The sequence below is a fragment of the Notechis scutatus genome, chromosome 3 (genome assembly GCF_049901735.1).
Source record: "Notechis scutatus isolate UNSWTSFEM ecotype Mainland chromosome 3, rNotScu1.2, whole genome shotgun sequence".
In the NCBI taxonomy this organism is placed as follows: domain Eukaryota; kingdom Metazoa; phylum Chordata; class Lepidosauria; order Squamata; family Elapidae; genus Notechis; species Notechis scutatus.
In genome coordinates, this window is record NC_142011.1 from 180,413,948 (window position 1) to 180,427,969 (window position 14,022).

A 14,022-nucleotide genomic window follows, 5' to 3' on the forward strand; every position below is an offset into this window, starting at 1 on the left:
AGGCTCGTTTACGACCTTTAATAATCTGATTGATAAGGATAAATGTTTCTAGGCGGAGTAGCTGACAAATTAATCCATTCATGAATGTTGACCGCTTGTGGGGACGCATTAGAATAAAGACATCCCGTGGGTAAGGGTGTAGTGGGAAGAATAGCTAAACAAAGTCCTATTGTTAAGAATGTTATCCTGTCCACATATCGATGCTTAAACTTATTCAATATTTCTTGAAGGCATGTTCTTTGAAGATCAGTTAATACAACTAGAACTCCTGGTGATTGTGCTCCCTTCAAAGACTGAAATAAGGGCAACATATCACCAGTTGTAATGTAGAAGAATGGGCGTGCCCAATTAATAAGGCCCAGTAATTTTTGCCATTGTACTAATGTATATGATTTCTGTACTTGTAATTCAGGAAGAATTAGAATGGAGGAATTGTGCAACATTCTATGTCCTAAGTAGGTATAAGGCTCTACCTTTTGAATTTGGTCTGAGGCTATATACAATCCCTGTTGTGCCACAATATCCGTTAACTCTTTTAACAACTTAGATTCATCAAAATCCGGGGCTGCTATCAATATATCATCCATATAATGATAGACTAAATAGGAAGGAAATTTATTCCGAAAGGGTTGAAGGGCATTATCCATGAAATATTGACAAAGTGTAGGGGAATTAAGCATTCCCTGAGGCAACACTCGCCAATGATATCGTTTTGTGGGCATGCTATTATTAAAAACTGGGACAGTAAATGCAAATTTTTCTTTGTCTTGAAGCTACAAAGGTATAGTAAAAAAGCAGTCTTTAAGATCAACTACCAATAATTTATAAAAATTAGGAATTAAGTTAGGATTTGGTAGACCACATTGTAAAGGACCCATGGGTTGGATACATTTATTAACTTCTTTTAAATACTGCAGGAGGTGCCATTTCCCATTTTTCTTTTTTATAACAAAAACAGGAGTATTTCAAGGACTAGTAGAAGGTTCTATATGACCAGCAGCCAATTGTTCTTGAACCAATTGTTGTAAAGCAGCGAGTTTTTCCCTTGATAATGGCCATTGTTCCACCCAAACCGGTGTAGAACAGAGCCATTTAAGAGGAAGAGCCATCATCAAGAATCAAATGGGCATTAAGAAGAGAAAGGATATCATGGCCCCAAATATTACTATGAATATCTAGAATGTATGGTTGTAGGAAAAAGGACTTACCAGCAGATGTTGTAACATTAATTTCTTGAACACTCTGCCAAGCAGCTGTAGAACCTCCTATTCCCCACAATGAAGAAACTGTCATTTTTGGCCAGTGTACTGGCCACTGTAAAGAGGAGATGAGAGTAACATCGGCTCCAGTATCCAATAACCCTTGAAATGGTTGTTTATTAAGGAAGAGCGTTAACAAAGGACGAGAGGAGTTCAGCTGATGAAGTAAGCCTACAGATAAAGAAGTTGATCCAAATCCTGCATCCCCACGATTACCTATACCAGGAGATGGATTTTCATATGGAAGAAGAAGCAATTGAGCAACAGAAGAATTACAAGGAAGAACTTGAGGAAGATTCACACAAATCTGAATCATGAGGATACCAGTGTAATCTGAATCTATTACCCCAGGCACAACAAAACAGCCCTTTTTGCGTGCAGAAGAACGAGGCAAAATTAAGCCAACTAATCCCGAAGGAAGAGAACCTTTAAATTGAGATGGAACTATTTTAACTTCTGTGGGAAATTTAAACTCAATTTCCTCTTGAGTGATTAAATCAATCCCAGCGCTACCAGCTGTGGCTGGGGGGGAGTGAGAGAGACTGCTGGAGGAGTCAAGTAATATTTGCTTCCAATCTTCAGGGATCATTGTATAACCATTTTTTATTCCTTCTACAAGTCCTCTTGTAAAATTACCACTAATCCCATAGTCTGTAACTGCCTTTTTTAACTCTCTTAAGATCTGATAAGGCAGATCTTCCCATTCTGCTTCTTGCAGTCCAAGCTGTGGTCCCTGACCAGGACGATATTGTACTGGACAAACAGACAGTAATTCTGCAAGTTCTGTTCCTGAGACAGAGACATCCCTTTTACAAGTCTCTACCATTTTCTGAAAAGAAGACTGAACAATAGAGTCAGGAGGCTTTTGCCCTGTATCTGCAGGAGCTGAGGGAATTGAAGACATATATTCAGGTGAAGAAGGGGGACAAATGACAGCATTAGTATAACGTGAAGGTGGAGGTGTTAAAAGTGAAAGTTCATTGTGACCAAATTTTTCAATTGCATGCCTACATAAATGCCACACATGCAAAACTATTTTTGCGTGAGGTTCAGTATGCAATGTTTCCCCAATACGTTCCCAATCAGTTAATGTTAAAGACCCCTTTTCTGGGTACCATAGGCACTGAGCTGCAATTTCCTGGACCAGCCTTAAGAGATTTCCCTGTGGTACCTTGGTATTATTTTTCTTCAACAAATAGCCTAATTCATCTACATATTTCCTTTGTTCCTCAGAAAGCGAAGACCCCATACTTACAGAAACCAAAAGGTTGAAGAAACCACAAAGGGTTGAAGGTGCACCAAATCCTTGCCAGAAGAAGAGGGTCCCTGTTCATGCGCCACTTGTTGTAATGATGAGGCAGTTGAGTTGTTTGATCATGAACAACTGAATCATGATGATCTTTATTGGAGTCTAGTCTTGCATTTATACACATTTTTAGTTATCCTCCATCATTGGTTAACTTTGGCTACTGCTTAACTTTCGTTACTGTTTAGCACAGTAATTAATACAATTAATTATCTCTAGTTAAAGTCTAACATATGTTTACTTCCTCTCTCTAATCCTCCTTTAGATTAGTGACTTTGTTTACCTGAGTTGTATTTGCTTGGAAACATTCTTTATCTGAGGCTTGCCATCTGAGATTGGAACATTCCTGCAATTACAACTCTACAGGAACTAATTTAAATGTAACTACAGACAGCCCCTGTAGTGCTATCTGTCAAAAAAACAACAACAATGCTTGTCTTGTGGTAAAAAGAAAAAGGGAGAAGAATCAATGCGAAAGGAATGCTAGGATTAAACCATAATGCATGTGTGGACTTGTACCTACACCATGTGATTTTTTTTTAAATAACACTAATCCAAACCAAACCATATTATAGTGTATGGTGATGTGCTGGCTGTACCAGTGGAAAGTTGCTATTGTTCCCATGATTTGAGGTCTGGATTAGGTGCCTGAATCTTCTTCTCTGATCCTCAGTAAAATTTCTTCTATGGGCGTGGCCATTACAAAATAAAGCCATATTTAAAAACACTGTAAGTTACAAATGTCTTCCTGGTGCTCAGCTGAAACAGCATTTCCTACATGAGTATGCAGCATTTTCCCCTTCTCTGTCTATGTCCCTCTTTCTTGTTTCTGAATGTTGATTGACCCAATTTAGGATGATCAATCATTAAGACAGGAAAAACTAAAGCAAAAGTGTAAAACAGTTTGCTTTATTTTTGCTAGCAGTCCCTTAAATAATCTCCCAGCAATAGATCTGACTTAAGGGTTCAGAAAACAATTTCTCACTTATCTATAATGGAAAGAGATATTGACAAAGGAGCTCCTCTTTCAAGTTGACATAGATCTTTTAGAAGGTATCAGCTACCAAAACAGTCTCCGAAAGATCAAACATGCCTGGTCTGAATTTGAGCTTAATCTCATTTAGGCTTTGTTTACTGAAGGACTGAGGGTAAATGATACCCTGCCTTTCCATATTGGTCTCTTGAATTGGTATGACTTATTAATCTTGGAATACTGAAAACAATATTGATGTAGGAGAAAAAAAACAACCCCAGATTTCCCATTCAGGGTTGCTCTCTCGAAGGCAAAAAGAAAATGAAAATGTTTCGTTACTTTCAAGATTAATGCATTTATAGTGCCAGAAGCTTTCATAGATTGAGTAGGGATACAAGACGGCCTTCAATTGCCAGCATTCATAATCACATATGGGTATAGAGAGAAAGAAACAGATCTAATTGACAATGAAATGCAAAACAGGTCAACTTTTGGCAATTCCAGGTTACCAACTTGAAATAGATATGTGATAGATAATTTTTTAAAACTTTTATTCTTAACCTCCCTTTATTTTCTCTGTACCTGTGTGTAAAAATATATGGTACTAATTATAATAATATTATATTATAATGATATAATATATAATGTCATGAAACACAATACAATACAATAATATAAACCACATACTGTACTTACAGACATTTACAATAACTGAAAATGCATGTGATGAAAAATGAAATGTAATCAGAAATATTTTTTCATGGGTGGTTGATGACATTGATTTCTCTAAAATGCCTCCTTTCGGTCCTGACAAAAATAATCTTTATAATATGGAGAGCACTGAGTCTGTTCTAGGGCTCGATCGTAAGTCAGTATAATGGCAAGTGACTCTGAGCAACCTACGATTCCCATATTCAGACTTCAGATTAAAAACCATTAAAATAACAAATAACACATAAGCAATTATGATCCTGACAAGCCATGGGTGGGGGAAGAAAAAATAAGTGACTAATCAGATATATTCCAATCAATGAGTTCCAAATTAAAACCTTCTAGCTTCTTTTAGTTCCTTTGTCCGAATGCAAAACCATGTTTTAATGAATTCACTAAAAGCCAGGAGAGAAAGGACTGTTCGTATCCCTGGGGGCAATCTTTGCTCAAGTATGGACTACAGGAAGTCTTTGTGATATAAAGGGCTGAGTGAAGGGTGAAAAACTGATTCAGACAGCAAAGTGTTCTAGTAACATGAAGGATAAATGACTATTTCTTATATGGTGGTTCAGAACTTCTACTTTCCTTTATAACAAATAGATACAAGAAACAGGTTTGTTCTTCCAAGGGCAGGATGTACAGGATTGTCATATATTAAAGGACTGACATAATCGTTTTCCAGTGCAGATTGCAGGCATGAATGAAACACATATGCATGCAGAGGAAGTTAGTAGTGTTAGATCTGGACAGGAAGAATTCAAGTCTTGGCTAGAAAATCAGACACACTGTAAAAGTCACAGTAGATGAAGAGAGCAGTAGACATAGTAGGTAAAAGAGAAGTAGGAATCTTTTAATATAAAGTAGCAAACAGGATCAGGGACTGAATCTAATAAGTTATGGAAGTTGATTCTCATGTTTGCAAAAGTAACAGAAAGTGCCTGGGATTGATCTGGCTGTATCTTTACTAGAAAATTTGGGAATGGCAAAAAAGACACATATATTTTGAAATTTGCACATAACTACTGCACAAATATGCCCTGTTGGAAACATCTTTTCCCCACTTGCCTTATTGATGTTGGTCCATCAGTAAGATAGGATTGTTCTTGAGATACTAATTTTAAAACAGTATTTTCCTTCTTTTCCCAATATTTTCCAAGGGCATCCATTATCTGAGAATGAATTCAGCTGAAACTTGAAACATGAGAAACAGAAAAAAGCAGGGATTGGTAAAGGTGTTTGTATATTTTGTGTTAGTTTTCTGCCAGCTCAAGGATGGGTACATAAAACTTCAGTTCAGCAGTTGGCATCACAACTAGGTTATTGCACCTTGTTCTGTGGAAAGATGTTGATTAGTAGGAGGCTATGCTTGGTTCAAAATACTATACACATAGTCCTCACAATGATTGTTTGGAGTGATGATGAACTTCAAAGAAAGATACTCAAAAGTTATGACACACACACACACCTGGTCATGGGGTGGCATTTTGGGTGCTTGACAGCCAACTTCCATTTATGAGCAGTTGCATCACCCTATGGTCATTGGCCACAATTTGTGGTGTGGTGTGGTGTTTTGTTTTTTTTTGCCATTTTCCAGCCTGCCTATTGGATATGCTGGATTTGCTTAATGACCATGTAGTACGTGTAAATATATGAGTCCTTTAATGTTTAACAACCATTGTAAAAATGATCATAAAATGAAATCAGATCATGTAGTGACTCTGGGCTCAATTGTGATTATAGGTCAAGGACTATTTGTAGGTCTTTTCTTAACCTGAGTGGCATGCCGGAAACAAATTATGTCCGTACTAAAACAATTACATTGACATCCAGTTTATTTTGGTATAGAAATGGATGCAGCAGTGTTAACCTATAATGCCCTCAATGGTTTAGGACCAAGGTAATGAAGACTCATCTTTTTTCATATACATCTGCCTTTGAACGCAATCAAGTATGGGAGTCCTTTTCTAGGTTGCAGCAACCTTTAAGACACATGTGGCGATGATCAGGGGAGGGGGAGGCATTTTCAATAACCATATGCAGGAGTGGGCTTCAAAAATTTTAGCAAAGGGTTCTCTGCCCGGTTGGCCATGGTGGGTGTGACCTAGTCGGCCTCCAGCCCCATGGTGTGTGGGGGGGTGTTTTTGCCCTCCCTGGGCTCCGGAAGCTTTTCTCAAGCCTCCGGGACAGCAAAAATGGCTTTCCCGGGCTCCCAAGGTTCTCTGGAAGATGGAAACGGGTCCATTTCCGGCCTTCCCGAACTTCCGGGAGGCCCATTTTTCACCCTCCCCAAGCCTTCACACACACCCTGCACTTACCTGCATCCAAAACGAGCCGTGTGGGGAATCCTGGGAGGGGTGGGGCGGAGCGAGTGGGGCCAGCCAGGAGTGGGATTTGGGGGTTGTCCAAACTGCACAGAATCTTAGCTAGGGGCTATCCAGAACCTCTGTGAACCCACAGCAGTCCACCCCTGACCATATATATATATCCTGAAATTGCCTTCAGAGAAAGACAGATCTCACTTCTTCACTAACAATATTTCAGAAGTTGGAGTAGGCCTTCAGTTTCAGAAACACCTCAGATATGAGCCTTACTTCTATATTTTTTGTAAACTGCTCTTTGAACATTTTACTCTTTTAAAATAATTGTTGGCGTGTTTCTGTGCTGTTTAGTGATTTTTATATTTATGTATTTTATTGATATGGTGAGTTGCTTAGATATGAAAGATAGAAATAATTCAGAAAATACAATATCATAAAACTAGCCGAAGTTTTATGTAGAGAAGCATGATCAATAGTCTTATCCATTCCAATCACTCTTGAGAAGTTGGCTGAGCCAATAAAAAGTTTTATTCTGATTTTTAACCAGATTTCTGTGGGGGCTGGAAACTTTATAACTGATGCAAACAAGAGAGAAGGCAGGAAGTGCTCATTTTCATGGGGAACAATAAAGTCATCATTGGCAGCATTGCAGAAAAATGAGCAGAGGCTAAATAAAATGCCTTTCTTTGTGAGAGGCTAAATGTTGACTAACGTCAGCAGGAGTTGTAAGCTCTTTGAATTGTGCCATTTCTTTTTTTGTGTGTCTGTCACTTTTGTAATGTCTGGAAAGTTGGTGAGATTCTTTCCATGCCTAATGTACCCTCTGGGCCATACAAAACCCCTCTGGGTGCACTCATTTAAATTAAAAAAGAGAAAATATTACAATAAAAGTCAGTAATTTTGCTGCTTACAATGCAGCAAAAATAACCACTGCAATCAAGTTGTAATCTTCATCCAAAGAGAGTGATTCACACATGATCCAACGTGTTTCCCTACCAACTACACTTCTAAAATTGATGCAATGTTGTGGTGGAAATCAACTTGACTGTAATTTTATAAATGCCAAATCTTGGTGAACTGGTACACTGTTGGTCAGAATCGGGACCTGAAGAACCAATGTAGTCTGGGCCTCAAGATCAATACAGATAATAGCGATTTTTTTTAAGGAATCATATTGTCTTTCATTTGAGTACTTATTGTAATGTTATCCTTGTGTATCAGCTTTATTTATATTTTTATATATTTGGTGACTACAAAAGCTGGAAGTGGCTCAGTCTTCACAGTTCAATAGGAGAACTGAACAGCTCAAACAGGCCTGTGGGAGCTTCTTTTTATAGAAACCAGAAAACTGTAGTAGAGTGAATTTTATATATAGACGAGTGAATTTTGATATGTTGCAATGGGAAGGCTATAGCCTTGCTCCACTTCCTCTTTATCTCTTGCCAAGACCAAGGACTTAATTTTTAATATGGAGATGGTTGTGGTGTGAAATGTCTTGGGTTATTTTCCTACAAATCCTGCATTAGCTCCTGAAAAATTAAGCTACTTTTGTTCAGGTGACTAAAATACACAGCTTTGATCTCCTCTTAATTAGGTTAGGCTAAGTTGGAAAAAATGATGATCCAAATTCCCATGAACTTCCACAAATGAAAAAGGACCTGAACCTGATACTTCTTGGTTGTAGTCTGACACTTAACAGCAGCACAATACTTCTTATTTATTATCATGGCATAAAAATCTGATGATTTCCTGTTGGATTCAAACCAAAAGTATATTTTGTCCAGCATACTAGCCTCTCAAGGAAAGCATGATCACATTAATTTTTCCTGCTTATGTTTTATATCCACTGGGACTGAGACCTATATTGCTTCTAAATTTATTAGAGAGTTTTAAAATGTATATATAATAAGGAACAATAATAGTGGGAGGTATCATTTCCAGGGAACTCAGATAACTGTACCATAGAATTTGGTGTACATACATACACACACCAACCAACCAACCAATATGTGCCAATATGGTATAGAACTAAGATGCTAGACAGGTAGATGGTTTGGTCCAATCACTCTGTCCTAGGCAAGAAGTTGAAGAACACATATCTATCAAACTGTGCTGGACCAAGCATAGTAGATTGGTCATAACCTTCAATGAAGATACTTTTAACCTGTAGTAGATAGAGTTTGAATTATTATTATATTAAATAATTTCCAAAAACATATCATAATCTAAAGACTAATAAATATTTTAAAAATGCAAATCTTTCACATACCTTTTATAGCTATCTCCTCACTAAATTTGTCTTTAAAGCTGTCTAAGTAGATAGTTTGAAGTGGCAAAACATTGAGAAACATTGTAGAGGACTTGTGATTGCTTCTTTGTCACAACAATGGCAACCAATGAGGAAGAGCTTGTGGGTTATTGAGTAGCTACTTCTAATCCTGTTGCCCCCATAGAGTCATCATGAACCCCTGTGCTGCTTATGGGAAGTGCTTGAATGATGGATCAGCTCCTAGAATACTTTCCTAGTTCATGGTAGAATGTAGAACAGATCCTTGGAATTGGGGAAAGAAGGAACAATCATTAATGGAGGCATTTCCTGTCTTTGACCTGACCTACCTTGAGGGACCGACCAAATTACACAGATTTGGGATCATGCTCTACTTTTTATATCACAAGTGCAGTGGAACTGAACTGGGGTGTTCCTGCCGGTTGCTTAGACTATGTCAGCCTCAATTTCTCCCTTTACCCTTGGTTAGAATATCTCTCTGTGCTGAGTGTGGTCCAATGTGGCAAATAAGTATTCATTCTAAGCAACAGATAACAGGATTGAGCAGCACTCTGCTCAAATAGCTGCCTTGGGTGGCTTTGAAATGTTTTGATTGCACAGCCAGCTCTCATAGTAATTCCAACAAATACTGTAGAGGTCAAGTGGTCTAAAGTTTCTTTATGAGTTATTCTTCTCTTTCTCTTCAGCAAAAATTTGGCTGTTGACTTCCAATCATTCCTTACTCAGTTAGCAATCAAGCACAATTACATTTATTGATAAGAACATTATACACTGCTCAAAAAAAATAAAGGGAACACTTAAAAAACACAATGTAACTCCAAGTCAATCACACTTCTGTGAAATCAAACTGTCCACTTAGGTAGCAACACTGATTGACAATCAATTTAACATGCTGTTGTGCAAATGGAATAGACAACAGGTGGAAAGCATAGGCAGTTAGCAAGACATCCCCAATAAAGGAGTGGTTCTGCAGGTGGTGACCACAGACCACTTCTCAGTTCCTATGCTTTCTGGCTGATGGTTTGGTCACTTTTGAATGCTGGCAGTGCTTTCACTCTAGTGGTAGCATGAGACAGAGTGTACAACCCACACAAGTGGCTCAGGTAGTGCAGCTCATCCAGGATGGCACATCAATGCAAGCTGTGGCAAGGTGCATCAGGACCACTACCTCCGCCTTTGTGCAAGGAGGGACAGGAGGAGCACTGCCAGAGTCCTGCAAAATGACCTCCAGCGGGCCACAAATGTGCATGTGGCTGCTCAAACAGTCAGGAACAGACTCCATGAGGGTGATATAAGGGCCTGACGTCCACAGGTGGGGGTTGTGCTTACAGCCCAACACCGTGCAGGACGTTTGGCATTTGCCAGAGAACACCAAGATTGGCAAATTTGCCACTGGCGCCCGGTACTCTTCACAGATGAAAGCAGGTTCACACTGAGAACATGTGACAGACGTGACAGGGTCTGGAGATGCCGTGGAGAACATTCTGCTGCCTTCAACATCCTCCAGCATGAACGGTTTGGCAGTGGGTCAGTAATGGTGTGGGGTGGCATTTCTTTAGGGGGCCACACAGCCCTCCATGTGCTCACCAGAGGTAGCCTGACTGCCATTAGGTACTGAGATGAGATCCTTAGACCCCTTGTGAGACCATATGCTGGTGCAGTTGGCCCTGGGTTCCTCCTAATGCAAGACAATGCTAGACCTCATGTGGCTGGAGTGTGTCAGCAGTTCCTGCAAGACAAAGGCATTGATGGACTGGCCCGCCTGTTCCCCAGACCTGAATCCAATTGAGCACATCTGGGACATCATGTCTCACTCCATCCACCAATGCCACATTGTACCACAGACTGTCCAGGAGTTGGGGGATGCTTTAGTCCAGGTGTGGGAGGAGATCCCTCAGGAGACCATCCGCCACCTCATCAAAAGCATGCCCAGGCGTTGTAGGGAGATCATACAGGCACGTGGAGGCCACACACGCTACTGAGCCTCATTTTGACTTGTTTTAAGGACATTACATCAAAGTTGGATCAGCCTGTAGTGTTTTTTTCCACTTTAATTTTGAGTGTAACTCCAAATCCAGATCTCCATGGGTTGCTAAATTTGATTTCCATTGATAATTTTTGTGTGATTTTGTTGTCAGCACATTCAAATATGTAATGAACAAAGTATTTAATAAGAATATTTCATTCATTCAAATCTAGGATGTCTTATTTTTGTGTTCCCTTTATTTTTTTGACCAGTGTATTTAAGGTTTGTTTCCTAGTCACAGCCATAAAATCTCAAACATTTCTCCTTGTAAAGTAGCACATTTGTGTTGCTTGTCTACATCTAACATACATGAGATTCCACTTGCTGTACTGCATGATCTCCCCCCGCCCCAAATAGAACACTCTGAAAACTTTTTAAGTTATATTTCTATAAAATGGGAGCTATGGCATTTGTGCATTAAGGCAAGGGTCTCCAACTCTTGAGCTGTTGACTGGTACCGGTCAGTGGCCCATTAGGAACTGGCCTGTGCAAGCAAGTAAAGCTTCATCTGCGCAAGCGTAGGATCTAGGTGGCGAAACCATCTCCCCCCTTCCCAGTCCATGGAGAAATTATTTTCCATGGAACTGGTCCCTGGTGCCCAAAAGGTTGGGAATCACTGTATTATGGTTCAATGTCTGAAATATTTAAAAACAGCATATATTTTAAACAAGTGTACTTTTAAATCCTATGCATATTAAAGCTAGTATCAGTAACAAAATGGCTTGGTATATGCCTGCACATTAATTGGGAGCAGAAACGTACCAGCATTTTTGGATATAGGTGAAACATCAAGAAGCGTACTGGTAGTCCTTGACTTATGACTGTAATAGAGCTTGCCCAACATAGTTGTAAGTCATGATGGTTATAAAATGTTCATTAAGTGAACACCATGATCATTAATCAAACCAGTGTTTGGTGTGAAAATGGTTTTGTTGAAAACAGGAAGTGCTGGGTTTTGGCAAAACCATCATAAAACACGGTCACATAACTGCAGAATGCTGCAAACAACCATATATGCAGCTGTGTTACTAAATGCCCGAATTTGAATATATCAAGCACTTAGACTTATATACCACTTCAGAACCTTCTCTAATTGGTTTTATAGAGTTAGCATGTTGCCCAGGGATGGGTTTCTACCGGTTCTGTCCACCTCTGTAGAACCAGTAGCTCTGAAGAGCAGCAGACATAGAACCGGTTCTATGTCTGCTGATGTTTTTGCCCACCTGCCCACTCAGGCTCTTACCTGATCTTTATTTCCTGATTTTTCAACTTCAGCTGCCGAACGAGGCACAGCTGCAGTTAAAAAAGCAGGAAAAAAGGGCTTTTTGAAAGGCTGCTTCTCTGCACGCAGCATGCTGATGACGATTTACAGATGTATGCCAGCAATGTGCAGGGAAACACATAGTAAATCACCAAACCTTGTAAATGACAGAACTGGTATTAACCCTGTCAGATCCCACCCCTGATATTGTCCCCAACAATCTGCATCCTCATTTTACCCACCTCGGAAGGATGGAAGGCTGAGGTCAACCTCAAGCCTGGTGAGATTTGAACTGCCAAATTGCAGGCAGCCAGAAGAAGTAGCCTGCATTATTGCATTCTAACTCTGCATAACCGCACCACTGCGGCTCTATGTGACTGCAGGGTGTGTGTGACTGTCAGAACTTTGAACACGTTGTTAGTAGCCCCAAAGTAGGTCCATCTTGAACAGTCACCAAGTGAATAGTTACAGGTCAAGGGCTATATTACAAAAATACAAGGAGAACCCACCTTTTAATGGCCCAACTGTGCCTGGATCATGGTTTTTTGCTGAAGGAGCTCCAAATGAGAAGCAATTTCCAAAACCCTTATGGCATATGGTAGATAGAGAGGGGTGGAGTGGAGATCAGTCTGTGCAGAAATATGCACACACAAATTCAAAATTCTTTGAATTTGCATCATAGAATCAGTCGGATCAGTGATCCTTATTGATCCTCTGATCATTCATTCAATCTTTTCAAAAACAACCAGAGGTGGTATTCAGCAGGTTCTGACCAGTTCTGGAGAAATGATAGCGGACATTTTGAGAGAACCAGCAAATACCACCTCTGACTGGCCCTGCCCTCATCCATTCTTTGCCTCTTGAGTCCCAGCTGATTGGCTGGGTCTTCTTTTGTTGCCCTGCACAGGAGAATGGAGCTGGAAAGCAGGTTAGTGGGGTGGGGAGGAAATGGGGATTTCTCCTTTCCTAGGAGTGGGGAGGGAATGGAGATTTTGCAGCATCCTTCCCCTGCCACACCCACCAAACCACGCCCACAGAACCAGTAGTAAACAAAATTGAATCCCACCACCGAAAACAACCTATCTGTACAGTAGCACTAAAAATGTATAATAAAAGCAAAAGACCCAGTAGGCCAGCACTAGAACCCTAGTGTTGTTGCACTGCTACATCAGTAGAGGGGACTTCCAAACTAATAGTAGCTGCCAGTGACAGAATTAGCCATGCAAAATCAACATCCTTGTGTTGTCTTAAAAATATATGATATGCTTGTGGTGAACTGTAATAGGCATCACAAAAGATTTCCTACAGTTATCTTGGAGTTTTTATTTAAAGAACAAAGGACTGAAGTATTTATTTGCCCATTTTGTACCTTTATGGCAAAACTCTTGATTTCCTGACCATGGAAAAGCTTCAAGGAATTGAGTATTCAAACGAAGTGAGATCAGGCCAGGACTTGTATGTGCGGAAGAGGAGAATGCTAAAAAAGACACTTAGAAGTGGGAGTTCTAAATCAAACTTTTTTAAAAGTCAAGCTCAACTGTTGGTGACATTATAGAGGCATCCATGGAGTTTCCTTGACCATAGTGTAGAAATACTTGCTACAACCTTCTGAATTTTTGTTTCAGCTTCCTGGATTAGTTTATTCCTTGGAAATCTCTTTCCTAAGCATTAATCAGGCTCAAACTGCTTAGCAGCCTAGCTACACCTGAGCTGATTAATAACAAATAAACTTTAAAAGTCACATGACAGTGAAATATGGAACCCTGTTATAACAAGTTTTTTTAAAAAAACCTGAATGGTATGCAATTGAATATAATGCTGCTATATAATAAACTCACTCTTGTGAGCTCATTCATTCTGATTTCAACTCAAAGAAAGCCT